The sequence below is a fragment of the Rutidosis leptorrhynchoides genome, chromosome 6, assembly GCF_046630445.1.
Source record: "Rutidosis leptorrhynchoides isolate AG116_Rl617_1_P2 chromosome 6, CSIRO_AGI_Rlap_v1, whole genome shotgun sequence".
NCBI classification, from domain to species: domain Eukaryota; kingdom Viridiplantae; phylum Streptophyta; class Magnoliopsida; order Asterales; family Asteraceae; genus Rutidosis; species Rutidosis leptorrhynchoides.
The window spans coordinates 325,134,731-325,146,302 of NC_092338.1; the positions used below are offsets into that span (position 1 = coordinate 325,134,731).

At 27.8% G+C, this 11,572-nt stretch overlaps 1 long non-coding RNA gene across 1 annotated transcript; it reads right to left on the bottom strand.

The window, feature by feature from the left end:
* Nucleotides 1-4,717: 4,717 nt before the first annotated feature.
* On the bottom strand, nucleotides 4,718-6,376 carry LOC139855909 (uncharacterized). The gene is made up of 2 exons (XR_011761601.1): nucleotides 6,270-6,376; nucleotides 4,718-5,198 (listed from the first exon to the last, which is right to left on the bottom strand). It is a non-coding gene; the product is annotated as an uncharacterized lncRNA (long non-coding RNA).
* Nucleotides 6,377-11,572: the final 5,196 nt, after the last annotated feature.

The window sequence follows — 11,572 nt, forward strand, 5'->3', positions numbered from 1 at the left end:
CATTAATAATAAATTATTAATAATTAAACGTTGGAAAAACCAGAGTCGTTACAACTTCCCTTTTACTCTAGGGTAGAGGAAAGACTGTCTACATCTAACCTCCCTCATACTCCACTTTGGTGGAATTGGGTATTGTTGTTATTGTTGTTGTATCTAAAACGCAAATCCAAACACCCCCTTAATATATTCACCTAAAATCACGTTTTCCGTTAACAACCTTAAATAGTAGAATGACAACATGAACTCAGGAAGTATGATACAAAAAGCCAAAGAACATATAAAGATTGATACAAGTAGCTTCAAATGATGCTCAATATCCACTAAATTTAAAAACTAGCTAGCACACAAACAACTATTTTTGATGCACTGCAGAACATTCAGTACATAAACATTGATGCACACACACAACACAAACAGCATACTTTTGATGCATGAATCTACAACATTAAACACATTCCATACAAGATTGATACATATATACCAGACATTTGTGTTCATGATATTTAGAATAAATGATGCATGGTTGGTCAAAAATTAGACAACGCCGTTAGACAATAGATTGCTAACACTTAAAAAACTAGATAGTGATACGACACATAAATGATACATGGTTCTAGAAAAAACCGATACATAAAGATGATTATGCTTTCCCTTTGTTAAAAATAGATACTGTACTTCTGATATATAATTCACCTAATACAAAATGAGTCATCCAATAAGTTATCATTGTTAATATGCATAATTGATATGAGTCATCCAATTAGTTATCATTGTTGATATGCAAATATTTCTGATACACGACACATCTGATATAAAAATATTTATCGATAATGATGCATGAATAAATTATGAAAAATTATGAAACTATTTCTTTTGATAATAGAAATAGTGTACATCGATAATGCATAATGAATAGTGTACATCGATAATGCGTGGTTAGTGACAATTTGATTTTGATGCACATCTAAAGAGATAGGTTATGTTGGTACACTGTTCATTATGAATTTATATACGGAAATGGTGTTTGTACATCATCGGTGACACATCCCAATATTGTTATTATAATTTCATATTGATACATATAATACATAATAGAGGTGAAACAATAGGTAAGTGACAAATTCGAAATTGATGCAAATAGACAGAGATATATTACTATAATAAATTTGACTATTATTAATGTTTTTGCGCTTCTAGTGATGCGAAATTAGGGGTTGATAGTAGTAAAAAATATTACATACAAATTGATTCTCTAATTGCACGACGTTACAATTCAAATAAATCATATATGTCGTTAAAAAAAAAAAAAACTATACAAATAAATCATAAAAATTTGACTTATACGGAGTACTTATTTCATCAATTACCATCATATATATTACGTGAAACTTAGGCCCCGTTTATTTTTTATTTGTATTAAGTCCTGTTGTCTGAATGAATTTATGATGCCTGTGAGGAATAAGTGACGAATAAATAGTTATTGTTTATTTTATATGCTGAATACCGACTGAATAATTAAAATGACAAATTTAACCCTGTACATACGACAGTTATAAGCAGTTATGGTAGCAGTTTTGAAAAAGTAGGGGCAAATGTGAAAATTCACATTTTCATGACTTAAAATATTAAGACATTCTTTTTTATTAAGTAAAAAACAAACATCATACGACTTATTTAAATTTATATCATTAAATCCAATAAAGTCTATTAAATTCTAATCAAACGGCCTTAGACTCCTATCAATTAGGATGCAGTTAGTCATCCTCCACTCTTTCCACGTTCCATTTTTCTTTTTTTTATAATATGAAAATGAATTAATTTTAATTAATCTTCTATGTAGGTTTAATATTTGACTAAATTGCCCTTATCTATTTTAACTCCTTTATTAATTCAAAATGGACACATGTCAACAATTTATGGTATCTTAACATATGTATTTTAACCATCAATGTACATGAATCATTGCCTATATATATATATATATATATATATATATATATATATATATATATATATATATATATATATATATATATATATATATATATATATATATATATTGGTAGGATCAAGAGGAAAGTAACTAATCGGGGAGAAGCGGGGGGAAGCAAATCTTTTTTTTCGTTTTTTGAAAAAACTTTGTTCACGAACATTATAGATTGGATGAAAATATGAACATTTAATAAAGACACTTTGTGATAAATGTTTTTATTTTTGGGGAAAAACGCTCGAAGAACTAATGTATAATAATTATCGTGTTTTTCGAGCGTATGTTAAGGTTTTGAATATTAGAGTTTAGATATTAGGGTTTATAGAGTTTAGATATTAGGGTTTAGAAATTTAGGGTTTAGGGTTTAGATTTAGGGTTTAGATTTAGGATTCAGATTGAGTTTTTAACACGAACGGTTTAGAGTTTAGGGTTTAGGGTTTAGGGTTTAGGGTTTGGTGTTTTGGGTTTATTCCATAAACCCAAAACACCAAACTCTAAACCCTAAACTCTAAATCGGACTAAATTTTACTTCACAAAACATGAAGAAAAAAAACGTTAACATTCTTCAGAACAATATTATCTTGAATGTTATTTTTGTCGATCGTTTTCCCGCCTAAATAATAACATTCATCATGAAGTGTCTTTTCTAAATGTTCATATTTTTGTGTGATCTTGATGCCTGAAAAATTTTTTCCAAAAAAAACGAAAAAAAATAAAAAATTTTGATTCCCCCCGCTTCCCCCAGATTGGTTACTTCTCCATTGATCCTGCCCCTATATATAGAGCTTATGATGTTAACAAATTTTATAAATTCTTTTGAGTTTAAGAGCCCGTGGTGTTGACAATTTTAAAAATTCCTTTTGAGTTTAAGAACCCGTGGTATTGACGAATTTTAAAAGTTCTTTTCAGTTTAAGAGCACGTAATGTTGACAAATATTAAAAAGTGATTTTGAGTGGCGTTACTAACTTAATGTCTACAATTTTTTTCTCACAATTAATATCTTCTTAATATATAAATTATACAGTACGTAATATTTACAATACACCGAAAATTTGTTATGAAACGTAACATTATTATATACAAATTATTTTTTCGGATAATGGTGTAACCCGCAAGTTTAATTTTAGAAAAATTGTTAGTTATTTCAGCAAAATAATGGTATTTCGGGGAATCGTCATGTATAATTAATATTATAATAGTTATATTTGTGTGTTCATAAATATTTTAAAGATCTAACTGTAAATTCAAATCACTTCCATATTTATTGCTAAAAACATATGCTCTGTTGGTAGTGCATCGAGAATCCGTTTTCTTGTTGAACGGTGATGGCGGTGGAACCTAACTCGCGGCGAACAGAAAGATAAATCCGTTAAATTTTTTTTGATGGATTTACCCTTAATAATAAATTATAATTATAATTGATACCCAAATGTGATATATTATTTATTACATTGATTATGGTAAGGAAATGTTGAAAATGGAATGACCGGATATGAAATCGGTAAATTTCAAATATTATATTATAAGTAAAATTAAAATATTATATATATATATATATATATATATATATATATATATATATATATATATATATATATATATATATATATATATATATATATATAATATAAATAAATAAATTTTAACCACAAGCTCTAAAAACTTTTTGATTTATATATATATATATATATATATATATATATATATATATATATATATATATATATATATATATATATATATATATATATAAACATGTTAGCTTACAAATTGATGGATAACATTTTTGATTGTTCGATTTGTGCGTCGGTGGTTTTATTTGATTTTTCTCATTTTTTTGGAATTTGTTTTCATTTTATAACTTAGTTTCATAACAACATGGTGTATGTTTGTTACGGAGTATTTCATTTTGGATTATTTTTTTATTTCATTTTGACTTATATATTGACCATTAACAAGTTTGGGAATGTTTATGTGACTGACAATTTCAAGTTGAAAATTATTTGTTGAACATTCTACTTTTATGTTTTCGAGGGGTTGATTTTAGGCGAAATATATTACGATTGCGGGAAAGAAGTAAATTTGGGATTTGCGATCCACCAAGTCTACCCCCTCAATAGCACTCTTTTAATATGCATTTTCTAATTTACGCGCCGCGAAGCGCGCTAACCATATCACTTGTTAATATCAAAAGAACTAGGTTTTTGACTTTTAGATAAATTTATGAATTAAAGGTCAACAGTTTTGGAATGGTCGTACCAATCCTTTATCGATTGTTCAAAAGGATGTCATTAATAAATCTTAAAATTATCTATTAAAATTGTTTTCACCAATCCCAAACCAATCCCTCGACTCAATACCAATCCCTAAGACCAGTCCCAATCTCAGCTTTTCGGTAACACCTTTTTCTTTAAACTCCATACTTTACCTTCTGAAGATACAGGGGATATCTTTTACGGGGATAAGGGATAAAACCAAAGTTTTTAGAAAATTTTTAAATAATAAAAAATAACTATCATTTAGAACAACTAATATTAGAGTAGTAAAAGACAATCACTCGCCGTTAACCTTGAATAGGAGGCTTAGCCTGCCATTAAACTTTGTTTACTAGCTCTGATAAGAACAGTTGCCCCGAAAGTGCAAAATTAAGATAATATTGAATCGCTATTTCTATATCAGTACAAAGTTATAAACTGAAATGTCAAAGTATTAAAACAAAGACAAACTGTATTAAACACAGAGAAGTGTATGAACTTCGATGCCTCTCAAATGAAAACATACAGCCTTCGAAAGGCGAATTCAGATAGCATATTCCACTGAATTTTTCCACACATTTTTCGGATGGCGAATTCAGATGGTATTAAACATACATGATACGCATTATTTAGAAACATTTTTCCATACAGGACCCACAACTTTTGACCTTAAAGCAAAGGTCTGGCCCCACAAAACAATTACACACGACTATAATTATACACTATCATTTATTTAAAAGTGACTCTGAAAGTGGTCACATCTTGAAGTGGGAGACGGAGTGGTTTGTCTGATGGTCTTGCTTTTCGAACTGTCCGATCACAGGCTTGTCAATTCCTCCTAGCTTGGGGATCAAGTCACCTGTTGTGGTTGACTTTTTAGAGTCAACATGACCAATGACCACAATACCGATGTCTACTTTTGCATAACCCATTGTAAGATCTTAAATGTATGCTGTCAAAAATAACACCAAAAATACATAACATTATCCTTTCTCAGATAAAAGAATAGATGCCACAAGTAGATAAATAAAAAATACATAACAAACAATTTAACTGTTTAAGTCAATGCATTGAATTAAAAAATAAAGCAACACTAAGATTCGTGAAAAGCTTGAACTTCTTAACATTGTGCAAAAGAATTATGTTATTTAAAAAATCACAAAAGCTGTTTCAAATCAAATCAAACTCTAAATGATAGTAGAAACAATATTATGAGCTGCAAAGCGAAAACATGATACTGTACTAAAATATGCCTCACATAAGGTTTTAAAAATATACACAGGTACATATGGACTTATACAACATAAACAGTTATAAGTTTTTGAACTAAATGTGAAGATAACGGTAAATGATTAAAAAACGTGCAAACTCATTTAACTATAACTATACAAAATGAAAACATTCGGTAACAAAAACTAACAGACTGTTTATCCATCAGAATCAGAAATTCGAATGAATTATTATGTTATAATCATACAGCTACATCAAAGTAACAAATCATCAGATTCATAAATCAACAAACATATACGTAGTACTTCAGTATACAAATTACACAATAAACATTTGTCTTTATGTATAGTAAGCATGAGCTTGCATGCTTCTTTGTACTCCTCTAAGTTTAAAAATAATAATATTGTGCTTTGCAAAAAAAAAAAAAAAAAAAAAAAAATTATAATAATAATTACGCAATAAACATAACATGGAATGAATCAGTCTGTAAATCTGACATATATTCGTAAGCGAAATATTGATTTTAAAATAATACAGTACCATATTGATCAGAGCTTTTAGCATAAAAATACAATAAACAACTATATATTCTTCCACACAGTGTGTACAGCATAATCCGACATTAAAACATCATCCGATCGCTTTTAAGATATGTAAAATGAAATGTTTATGTACATACACAGTTAATTATATAAACTAACACAGATACAAGCATGCATATCCAAACCATATACAGAGTTCGATCGATTCGAAAAAAATAATGAAAACTGGTCAACGAAGGATTAGCAAATACCTTTGCAAAGAATATGGTGTGTGTGCCTTGCCGATTTGAGGAGAGCGATAGGATAAAAAAGCATGGACTACAAGGAGCCTTTTTATAATAGAAGAAAACGAAAGTTGGTGCAGGTGGTAAAAAAGACATCTCATCTTATTGTATTATAAAAATGAATAAAATAAATCAATTTTCAATTTTCTAATTATAATAATCGACAATTATAGTTTTTTAATTTATATAATGCAACTAGTAAATGGCCACGCCCGCTTCGCTGGGCCGCGTTGTTATGGGCAGGATGGTTAACGTTGTATATAATTGCAGTATATGTTTCCCGTTACAATATATTAACAATACGCTATTTATCAGAACTAAAAAAAAATTAAGTTAACCGTACCAAACACGTATAATTTAACTTTTTATAATTTAACCAACAAAATTCACATAATATAATATTGTTGATTAAAATGCTTACACAAAAGAATAGCTGTTAAAAAATATTAATCATAATCATTGTGTACAACTCAAATATATACGTTAACAACATCTAATTGAGTTATCGTTAAAAAAATTTAAAAATATATTTAATTACAAAAGTAAAAAATTTGAAATTGCAAATTTTAAAAATTAAGGTAACATTTAATAATAACATAATATAACTATACAATTTATTATTAATTTTAGTTTAAATAAAATAATTGAAAGTGAAGAAGGAACGAATATAAAGTTGATGTAGGTGGTAAAAAAGATATCTCATCTTAGAGGATGTTTGAAATTGCGTTTTGAAATTTGATTATCCGTTTTAGATAATTGTAATCAAATAATCACTTTTATCATAACGTAATTATGAGGAATGATGGTTGGATTTGATTATGTTGTTTGATATCATAATAATCAGATAATCACTTTTAGTGTGTGTGAAAAAATCTGATTATTTAATAGCTTAACAAGTAAAATTACCAAAATGACCCTTATTTTAAAAATAATAAAATATCTATAAGTTTCGTATGTTTTTTTTTATTTTTTTTTTGTTTTTTGAAAAGCAAGATGAACTTTATTAATATAAAAGTGTAATTACATGGAACCTACACAAACTATACATGGAGATATACTATAAACGTAATATAAAAGGTATGAAAGTGTAGCATGATTGAAAGAACGGAACAGAGATCGAATGTACTTGCGTGAACAAGCTGAATTGACACAATGGACATTACTGAACATTGCTAGTGACAAAGTACACGGAGTCAATTCATTCAAACAGCGAATCTGTGATTCAACCGATCAAGTTGCATATCCACGAACATAATCTAAACCGATGCCATGATATTAACTGTAACAACTCGTCCTAATACATCCGGACGAAGTCCATATCGATTATAAACGATTCACAACAGTTGATTACATCGCGAGGTACTTGACCTCTATATGATACATTTTACAAACATTGCATTCGTTTTTGAAAAGACAATCTTGCATTACATCTAAGGTTGACGACATGCATACCATTTCATAATATATCTTACTATAATTGACTTAATAATAATCTTAATGAACTCAACGACTCGAATGCAATGTCTTTTGAAATATGTCATGAATGACTTCAAATAATATCTCTAAGATGAGCAACAGCACAGCGGAAGATTTCTTTCATACCTGAGAATAAACATGCTTTAAAGTGTCAACCAAAAGGTTGGTGAGTTCATTAGTTTATCATAAACAATCATTTCATAACTTTAATAGACCACAAGATTTCATATTTCCAATTCTCATAAATAAACGTCCCATGCATAGAGACAAAAATATCATTCATATGGATTGAACACCTGGTAACCGACATTAACAATATGCATATAAGAATATCCCCTATCATTCCGGGACACCCTTCGGATATAATATAAATTTCGAAGTACTAAAGCATCCGGTACTTTGGATGGGGTTTGTTAGGCCCAATAGATCTATCTTTAGGATTCGCGTCAATTAGGGTGTCTGTTCCCTAATTCTTAGATTATCAGACTTAATAAAAAGGGGCATATTCGATTTCGATAATTCAACCATAGAATGTAGTTTCACGTACTTGTGTCTATTTTGTAAATCATTTATAAAAGCGCATGTATTCTCAGTCCCAAAAATATATATTGCAAAAGCATTTAAAAAAGGAGTAATGAAACTCACCTAATGTATTTTATAGTAAAAATACATAGAACGTCATTGAACAAGTATAGAGTTGGCCTCGGATTCACGAACCTATATCATGTATATATCAACACATATCACATTTAATCGACTAAGTTTATTTATATTATGTAATGTATTAAGATTAATATCTTTATATATATATATAGGATTATATTAAAATATTTTTTTATATAACTACTACTTTATTTGGTAAAATAATATTTATAATAGAAAGTTGTAATATTTTTGTAAAAATAAGGATTCTAATAATAATAATAAATAATAATAGTGTTAGTAAAAATGATGATAATAATATATACAAATCTTGATAATGATAATATTAATAATAATACTTAATTTAATAAATATAATAATAATAATAATAATAATAATAATAATAATAATAATAATAATAATAATAACAACAACAACAATAATAATAATAATAATAATAATAATAATAATAATAATAATAATAATAATAATAATAATAATAATAATAATAATAATAAAAACGATATAATGATAATAATAAAAATGATACTAATACTAATGTTAATGATAATAATAATAATTTGTATTGCTTTCAAAATAATAATAATAATAATAGTAATCGTAGCCATAATAATGATCATAATACCTATATTACTAATAATATTAATAATACTCCTAATACTTAATGATTGTACTTAGTAATAACAATAATGATAATAATTTTTAATTGTGTTAATGATGGTAATAATAATAATTAACTTATCCCTAATTAATAATAATAATAAAAATAATAATAATAATACTTGAAACTACCTTTAAAAGCTTTTTCCCTAAAAAAAATTCTCAGACAAGGCTCGAACCCGCGACCTCCCGCTAACCCACCAAACACTCCTAAACCAACTGCTCCAATTCGTTTATACTGAATCAATTCGTAACTTAAATTTATTTAACTCATAAATTTCTGTTTGTTTCTCTTCTAAACTTAGAACCCAATCATCATTATCATCTATATCATTCGTTCGCCATCTTAATACATCATACATCATTAAGCCATCGCAATTATCATTATCACCATATAATATTATCACCGAAATACAATCATCATATCAATCGGTCCAATTTCTTGAGTCCCATTAATTGTAATCCATCAACGGTTCATAAGCCGAATTAGGAGAATAAAATGAAAGACCCGAGTAGAAAACAACATTCAATGGTCATGGATTAATTATCATCATCTTATCATGTTCATCATCGTCAAACTATTCTATATCATATATCATTATCCTAATCTGTACGTACATCGTTAATTATCATCGTTTACATCATCTTGTAATATTACCATCTATTATCTCGATCCATTGAAAAACTAACCCGTGGCTAACAAGACAATAACATGCGGCCAAAACTGAATTTGACAATTCTCGGCCCACTAAGAGACATTAAAGGTCACGATGACCTAATAAAAAAATAAAGGCACTCGGCCAAGTTCCAACACTCATTGTCAAAAAAAAAATCAACGCATGCAAGTTCAATTATTTGTTTAATTGCAAGTTGTCTGCCATTTAGTTCCACCTAGTTCCACAAGTATACTGCCATTTAGTTCCACCTAGTTCCACAAGTCTAGTTGTATTATTATCATATGTACAAGTTGGAGAGACCTAATTAAATATGTGGTAGAACTTCTTTCTTCATTTGTTTTGTAAGTTTCATGAACCAAAACATAAACGTACCAGTTTCTTGTTTCCTTGCGTCGACCAAAGAGAAATAAAATAGAAATTAATAGAGTAGCAGTAACAAAATAGAAGGCTGCAGGTGGTTATGGTGACCGTCTGATCCAGCAACAGGAGCAGCAGGTTTTGAGGCGGTTTGTGATCATGGTTAAAACAAAACAACAGCGAGTAGCAGCATACAGATAGTGTTGTTTGATGTTGTTGCATATCTAAGAAAATAGCAGCCTTAATTATTGCACAAGTGAAGGTTGTGTTGCTTACGCTAAAGAGAAATATATAAGGGTTGATGAGGGTGGTTTATGATGGTTTTGAAGATGGATTTACAGCATGTTTTTGAGGAGGGTTTATTGTTTATTTACGAAGAGAAAATATAAGAAGGGGTGTAGCAACAACTTATTCTTGAACCGAATCATAAACATACTTTGCAGAAGGGATTGAAGAAAAAGATATTGGGTTTTTTTCTGTTTTAATTTCGATGTTTTGGTTGAAAAATGTGATAGCAGGTAGTTGTGTAGCAACTAAGTAACATCATTACAGCTCATTTGATTCTAATTACACTTTGTTTGCTAGCTTGATTTACACGACAGTTTGTACAATTTGAAACAGGAGAAGAAGAAAATAATAACAGATCCAATTTTCTAATATGACTCGTACACTAATTGATTATGTCATTCAATAATTTTAGGTAGAAAACAAATTGGTTACAGTTTATGATTGGGATAAGAACTGATTATTGGTCTCTGTATATATATTAATACATAGGATTTATATCATTAAGTATTATATACAGTATATACATTTATATATATATATATATATATATATATATATATATATATATATATATATCGTATAATATACTTGTACAATTCAGTATATCTGTTTTATATATATATATATATCTTAATTTATGTATTATAATTAATCTTCTATAATAATAATATTACTCATAATATTATGAATAATAATAGTAACAATATAATAGTAATAATAACAATAACAATTATATTATTAATGATAATAATAATAATAACTATAAAATTTATACTAATGATTTTAATAATGTTAATAATATTAATTATAATATTACTAATAATAATAATAATGAAGATAAGAGTAATTATAAAATAATAATAATATTATTATTGATGATACTATTAATAATACTAATTACGATAATATATATATGGTCGAAGGCTAATTGCATATATTAACACAGTTCAAAGTTTTTGAGATTTCAATATCACAGACTTTGCTTATCGTGTCGGAAACATATAAAGACTAAGTTTAAATTTGATCGAAAATTTCCGGGTCGTCACATTAACCGACCTCGGTACGATTGTTGGATGGTGTAATGAAGGAAATGGAATTAATTAGCCATTGATGCCAAACTAAAGATGTATTCCTTAACCTTTTATAAAT